General features: G+C 43.0%; 1 non-coding gene across 1 annotated transcript; it reads right to left on the bottom strand.

Moving 5' to 3' along the window:
- Nucleotides 1-298: 298 nt before the first annotated feature.
- Nucleotides 299-370, bottom strand: TRNAI-GAU (transfer RNA isoleucine (anticodon GAU)). Its single transcript has one exon. It is a non-coding gene; the product is annotated as a tRNA-Ile (tRNA).
- Between the last annotated feature and the right edge of the window lie 6,996 nt (nucleotides 371-7,366).

Genomic DNA, 7,366 nt, shown 5'->3' with positions numbered 1-7,366 from the left:
ATGAGCACCTCATTGCCAACAGTAGCCATAATTCTCCAGGCTGCCTCCTGCCTGTCTGCTCCTCGCCCCTATCCCATTTTGCCCCTTGGCCCAGTACAGATTGCTACTGTTGCTTTGACCTTTTGGTTTCGTGCTGCTCATGTCGACTTCACATGAACACAAGAACACATGAAGTTGCCTTATACTGAATAAGAATCTTGGTCCATCAAAGTCAGTATTGTCTACTCAGACCCGCAGTGGCTCTCCAGGGTCTCAGGTAGAGGTCTTTCACATCACCTCCTTGCCTGGTTCCTTTAACTGGAGATGCCGGGGATTGAACCTGGGACCTTCTGCATATCAAGCAGATGCTCTGCCACTGAGCCACAGCCCCTCCCCAAACGTCAATTTGCTGCTGCTCAAGTCCTCAATGTTTGCCAGTGCTGGGTCTTGTCAAAATCCAGAAAAGGACAGAGCCTCTGACACCTTCATGGTAACTCATGAGTGGTGACATTTTTGGGACCAAAAAAACTCTTTTGCTTTGGGGTTCTTCCGTCCTCACCCTTTTCAATCTTTTCCATTCTATTTGCTAAACAGTAATTGCACATCCTTCCTGCCTCTTTAATACTCCCAGCTAATTATCCTGAAATAAATCTCTTTCAAGTCTGCATGCCAGCAGTTGTGGGATATGAGCTGCTCTTTCAGCTCCCGGCTGCCTGTCAGTCAAATGGGTCTCAGCTGCAGTTCCGAATGATGAGTATTAGTCTCCCGCTGGGATGATTCTCCCAATCTCCCCACTTCCAACAGCATCTCCCAGGGCTTCACCACGCTTCTACCTGTTAGCCTAATCTGGGATTTTCTTTTGCTAACGCTGTTATTTTGAAAAGAGGAACAGGGTTCCTTGGAGAAAGACACTCTGTTAACCTTTTCCTAATTGCCATTCAAGACCAAAGGGAGGGGGAAAATATGGTGGATGGGTGTCACCAGGAAGAATACTCAGGCCTTCAATTCAATTTCAGACCAATTCTAATGTTAGACAAAGCAAACGTGATACACCTTTCCATATCTTGCTCTTTCTGGACCCTATTTCCAGTATTTGGGAATGTGAAGAGAATGAGAACAAGTCCTAAAATATTATAGGTCAATTTTTACTTGGGGGAAAAAAAGGAATCGTGATGTTTCAGGAGCAACATTTGGGAAATCCAAAAGAGAGATTCTCCCACTGCCTAACCTTGGTGCCCATAAGTTTTCCCTACTACCATGAACAGTAGGATGGACATAGTAAGATTCCTAAATGAGCTTATAGAACAAAAAAAATTAAGATGTTTTGTATTGCTGTGCGTTGAATTTGAACAATAGATGTATATTCCGTGCTTGATGTCTTGCACAAGGTCCATTTGCAAGACCTGAGCTATCAAGCATCTCTGATATTAGAAAGTGTAATATTAATTATTTGCAAAGTATATTGTGTGTGTGTAAAGTGCCATCAAGTTGCAGCCAGTTCATGGCGACCCCATAGGGTTGCAAGGCGAGTAATTAAGCAGAGGTGTTTGCCATTGTCTTTCTCCACAAAGTCTTCCTTGGTGGTCTCCTAAGTACAAACCCTTCTTAGCTTCTGATATCTGATGAGATAGGACTTCATCATACCATTCAACATACTTGCAAATTATATTAGGCTTTCAAAAAGGGTGCTTGTCTGAGTTGTTAGCTCAACTTTTTAATGTCCAAAAGCCAGTGGTTTATTTTTAAAATTTATTGTACTTAAGTTGCACTTTAGAACTTTAGAAAGCTCAGAGCAGTTTATGGGCTGGATCCAGCCAGATTTTTCTCTCAGTCTTACCCAGATTCCCTCCCTACTACTGCCTACTACACCCCCTCTTTCCTTTTGCACCAAAGGGAAACCTGGCTGGATCTATTCCTATGTAAAGCTCCACGGATCTCTCATCCAGACACTAACCAGATTTAAGACCACTGGCTTAAACAATGCTGTAGCATGGGTTCAGTGAATCAAAGGTTAACAAGTATGTGGAGAAGGGGGTAGACATTGTAGACTTGGGTTTTGACAGGGTACATTACCAAAGACTCCTGAGCTTCGCAGTCATGGAATGGGTCTTCTTATGGGCTAAAAACTGGTTAAATAGAAGGAAGCAGAGAGTAGGACAATGGACAGTTCTCACAATTGTGGAGAAGTGAGCAGTGGGGGTCCCAAAAGGATTGGAATTGGGACCGGTGCCATTTAATTTGTTCATAAATGATTTAGAATCGGGGGGAGAACATTGTAGTAGCCAAGTCTGCCGATGACACAAGGTTGTTCAGGATGGTGAAAACCAAGGCAGATTGTGAAGAGCTAAATTGGGTGAGTGGGCAAATGAAGCTCCACGTGACTAAGTGTAAGGTGATGCATATTGGAACAAAACATCCTATCTTTAAATATATGTGGATGCAGTATGAACTGGATGAGCCTGAGATTGAAAGAGATCTTGGGATGTAGTGGAGAGCTAGATGAAAGTGTCAAATCAGTGTGCAGCAGTAGTGGAAACGGCAAACTCCATGCTACAAATTATTAGGAAAGTGATTGAAACTAAGATGGCCAACATTGTAATGTCCTCATATGGTGGGCCTCATTTGGAATACTGTGTGCTGTTCTGATCAGTGTACCTTGAAGGATATTGTAGAGCTGGAAAAAGTACAAAGGAGGGCATTAGGAGTTGGAGTACCTTTTCTACAAGGAAAGGCTGGGAATTTTCAGTCTGCAGAAAAGATGGCTAAGAGGAGACACAACGGAGGATCATAAAATTACACATGGGGTGGAGAAATGGAATAGGAGGAGCTTTTTCTCCCTTTCCCATAGTACTAGAATTTGGGAGCACCCCATGGAATTGTTGGGAGATAGGCTGAGAACACACGAAAGGGAAAACTTCTTTACTCAATGAGTAATTAAACTGGAATTCACTGCCAATGGAGATAGTGATGGACACAAGCATAGATGGCTTTAAAAGGGGGTTAGGCAGATTCATGGTCCATCAGTGGCTATGGTGATTGAAGGGAGCCTCCATCTACGAAGGCAGCAATCCCCTTAATACTAGTGCTGGGAGGCAGCAGAAGGGGAGGGCCTTGTCCTCTCTGGCCTGTTTGTTGGCCTTCCAGGGCAAGTGGTTGGCTTCTGTGTGAAACAGGATGCTGGACTAGATGGACTACTGGCCTGATCCAGCAGGCTTTTCGTGTGTTCTTACGTAGACAAAGTATTGGGCTGGGCTGGGGGAGACCAGGTGCAAATCTTTTTTCAGCTATGAATTTCACTTGTCTGGCTTGGGCAAGAATATCTTTCAAGGCCACTGTGAAGGTATAATACAATAATGTTTGGGTGTACTTGTTGAGAAAGGATGGGATACAACTATGATAAATAAGTAAGAAAAAAGCATGCTTCAGCAAAGGATTTTTTTGGGGGGAGGGCAAAGTGCATTAGGGAGTTCTCATAGCTCTGTAGTAGAACACATGGTTTGTGTGCTGAAATCACCAAGTTTAATCTATTGCATCTCCATTTAAAAGGGTCTTGGAAGCAGACCTGGAAAAGACCTTAGCTGAAGACCTTGGAGAGCTGCTGCCAGTCAAAATGGGCTAGATGGGCTATTGGCTTGATTTGGTATAAGGGAGCTTTAGATTTCACTTCAGAAGACACCTGAACTTTGTGATGCGGTTGGCAGCAGCATAACTTGGGCCTTTGCAAGCTGATTAGCAAAGTGCTTTTTCAAATGCCACTTCAGCTTCCTAAACTGTGCTGCACAATGGCTTGTTGTGATCTAACCATTCAGATCATGATTGCAAATAATATTATTATTAACATTTAATGAAAGTGAATCTGGGCCAGGATAATGCAAAATTGGAACATGAGGTTTTGAAGTGGAAGAACAAGAACCCATGAAGTTGCTGAAGCAGAAAGATGTAGTTTTGGGAGTAGTCAGGATGGTTTTCCCCATCAGGTAGAGAAAATTTTACTACCTCTCTAAAAAGCTTAGGGTTGATACTGGATCATGCAAATGCAGTGGCAAAGAATGCATTTTATCAGTTGCATTTGGTGCAGAAATTATGTCCCTTCCTGAAATCCACAGATCTGGCCATAATCATGCTTTTGTTAGCCTTGAGGCTAAACTGCTGCAATGCACACTTTCTTGGGATGTCTTTTAAGGTTATCCAGAAACTACAATCAGTGCAAGACAGGGAAGTTCATCCTTTGGTTAGTGCATTTAGATGGGAGAAAATTCCTCTTATCTGGGAGCACTGGCTATCTTTATGCTTCCAGGTCCAATTCAGATTGCTTGTTTTGGTCTTTCTAACATAGTCTGAGGTCAGCTTACATGAATGGCTATCTCTTTGGTTAGGAGCTTGTTTGTCACCTCAGATCCTCCCATGGCCTCCTTGCTATCAAGTCTTGAACTGTTGCATAGCCCCCAGTGTGGATCCACTTAGGGCTGTTGAAAAAAAAAATTCGGTAAAATTCGGATTAGGCAAAATTTGGCCCGTTTTGGTTTGGGAAATGCTGAAGTCTGAACTCCCCCAATTCGGACCCATGCAATTCGGCACTAAGTTCGGAGTTTGGGAAAAATTTGGCCGAATAAAGCCATTAAAAATACATTCATGCCTTTCCACGGCTCCTGGGGGAGGCATTTTTGGAGGTAGAGGTTCCAAAATGTCAGTGTAGCTTCAGGGGACCCTTCTTGCAAGAACTCCCAAGTTTTGTGAAGATTGGGTCGGGGGTCCTGAGATATGGGGCCCGGAAGGGGTCCCCCCCCCATGATCAGCCCATTGGAATGAATAAAAATAAATAGACCGTTTGGACTCGGAGTTTGCAAAACCATGCAAAGCAACACGTGACGTGACCTTGGGAGTTTGTAAACCATGGAAAGGGACAGAGGCACACTAGCTATGCATAAGGAGCAGGTGGGGGTAGAATTCGGCTCGTCGTTTTCCCACCTTTTTTTGAATTCAGTTCCATCCGAACTGAAAACCGCCAAATCGGGGGAAATTCGGCTGTTTTTCGGTTCAGGACAAACCAAATCGACAGCCCTAGATCCACTCTTCGTAGGTGGTGGCTCCGGTGTAGGGTTGCCAATCTCCAGGTGGTGGCTGGAGATCTCCTGCTATTTCAACTGATATCCGGCTGATAGAGATCTGTTCCCCTGGAGAAAATGGCTGCTTTGGTAATTGGACTCTATGGCATTAAAGTCCCTCCCTTCCCCAAACCCCACCCTCTTCAAGCTCTGCCCCCAAAATCTCCCATTGGTGGCAAAGAGGGACCTGGAAACCCTACTCCAGTGTTATGGAAGGCCGTCCCCAAGGAGGTGCAGAAGGTCCCCATGTTCTTGTTTTCTGGTAAGAAATGTAAGGCCATTCTTTTCAGACAGGCATTTTGTGGCTAATCTATAAACAGGATATTATCTTGGGGGAAAGTTGGGCTCACCCCCCTCACCCCATGTCTATTTTCTTTGATTTAAACTATTGCGATTTTGGGGTCAAAGCAGCAGAGATGAGAAATTCAAGCTCATCCCATGGCAGGAGATGGAATTTCTGCTGTCTAGAAAGCCAGGGGCATAGAATTCCTGCATGCCTGCAGAAGTGAATAACAATAACGTTATTAGTAGTACAGTTTCAGCACTCTGTGGACAGCCCGTTTATCTCGTCTAATTCCGAAATAAATTCCTTTGGCTTCGTAGTAGGGTTGGCGGCTGCTGGAGTGAGGTTTTGGATTAAGATTCCATCGCTGAACGAAAGTGTTTTTGGTTAGCAGTTAAATGTACACTCATCAACCATCCCCGGCTGCCCCTGGTGCTATTGTTATTTTTTCCTTAACAGTTGAGTTCCCCTGCCCTCTCCTTTTTTTCATGCTTTGCCCTGAGTTTTAAAAACTCAGATGTGATGTGCTGAATTAATTCCATTAACCGCCAAAGGAATTTCCTCGCTGCCAAATTATATTTCCTGCATCTGTAAATCATTTTATGTTGCCTTCCATAGCGTTATGCAAGAGACCTTTGGATTCCCTCCCCCTTTATTTATTTATTTATTAGCTGCTTAACTGCTCCAGGGCAAGGGCATCCTAAGAAGACTGTGAAAGTGCCACAGAGGGAGACTCAGCAGTGTAAAATAGAGAAAACATCAAGGAAACCAATATAAGAGGATCATATTATTTACATTGAGCACATCTGGTTGATTTAAATATGTATTTCTGGGAATTTATAGAATTTAACAGAGGAAATACTGCATAAAAATAAAACAGTGGAACGTTTTTCTTGGACAGTCTACAGGCACGAGCCCCTAGGAAGAATCCTTTTGCTTAGCAGGGATATGAAATCAGGAATTTATTAATCAAGATGTGATCTGAACATCCAGTTCAACTTGTAGGATTTTTCTAACACTTGAGAGCATTTGAGAATCTTCCAGTCTTGACAGATATTCTGGTGCCTTGCTTTCTGTTTCATTTTCCCAGGCAGAGGGACAGGAAGCAATGGAGGAGAGTGACCTAGCAGATATGTGCATGACAGGGATGTCATCCAACCAGAAATATCTGAACTTTCCACCCAACAGAACCACCCTTTTTGGCATTTCTGTACAAAGCATTGCCAGTTTCTGACAATGGGAGGGTTTTCAGATTCTAAATCGACATGGGTCTTGTGTTAATAGGAACTATTTAATCCTCTGAAGGTGTCTGCTATCCAGAGGCAAAAAGGCTTTGCTTGCACACACAGGGAAACAGGCAGAACAGATTATGACAGATAGAGGCAGAAGCCACAGTTGCCTTGCTTGTTCTGCCTAGTCTATTATATTGGCCTGACATCTGCATGTACTCCTGCTCTGACTTCTCGTGGGGCTTCCATTGAAAATGGGTCAGGCTTTCACACTTGTTGCCTGGGAGAGAAGGATACTGCTGCAAGCTCTGCTGTGGTCTTCTGTTTGTTCCCCTTAGATACGATTAGTTTTTGAGTGTGGGGATTCTCAAGGAAGTTTTTCCAGCTCACAGTTGCTGAAAATTCAGATTATATTATCATAACTTTTTTTTAGCCATTGTTCCCAGATATGCCCCTGGTTTTAAGGATTTTACAAACAGCAAAATTTGTGGAAGAGGAAACTTAAGAATGTTGTCTCAAGAGTCATCAAGATGTAAGATGATTTTTGACTTTGTTTTAATTGGATTTTAACTGAATTGATGGTTTTAATTAATACTGTTTGAACTGAATGTTATATCATTTTAAGCATGTATTGATGTGACCCATCCTGAGCCTGGCCATGGCTGGGATAGGGAGGGATATAAATCTAAATAATAACAATAACAAGGTTTTCTAAGATATATCCTACATAGTTCACCAATAAAAGTAGGAAAATATTCAGAAAATATAAT

Source organism: Euleptes europaea, chromosome 7 (assembly GCF_029931775.1).
Source record: "Euleptes europaea isolate rEulEur1 chromosome 7, rEulEur1.hap1, whole genome shotgun sequence".
Lineage (NCBI taxonomy): Eukaryota > Metazoa > Chordata > Lepidosauria > Squamata > Sphaerodactylidae > Euleptes > Euleptes europaea.
The sequence above is the reverse complement of the archived record's forward strand: the minus strand, read 5'-3'. Positions and strand labels throughout refer to the sequence as shown.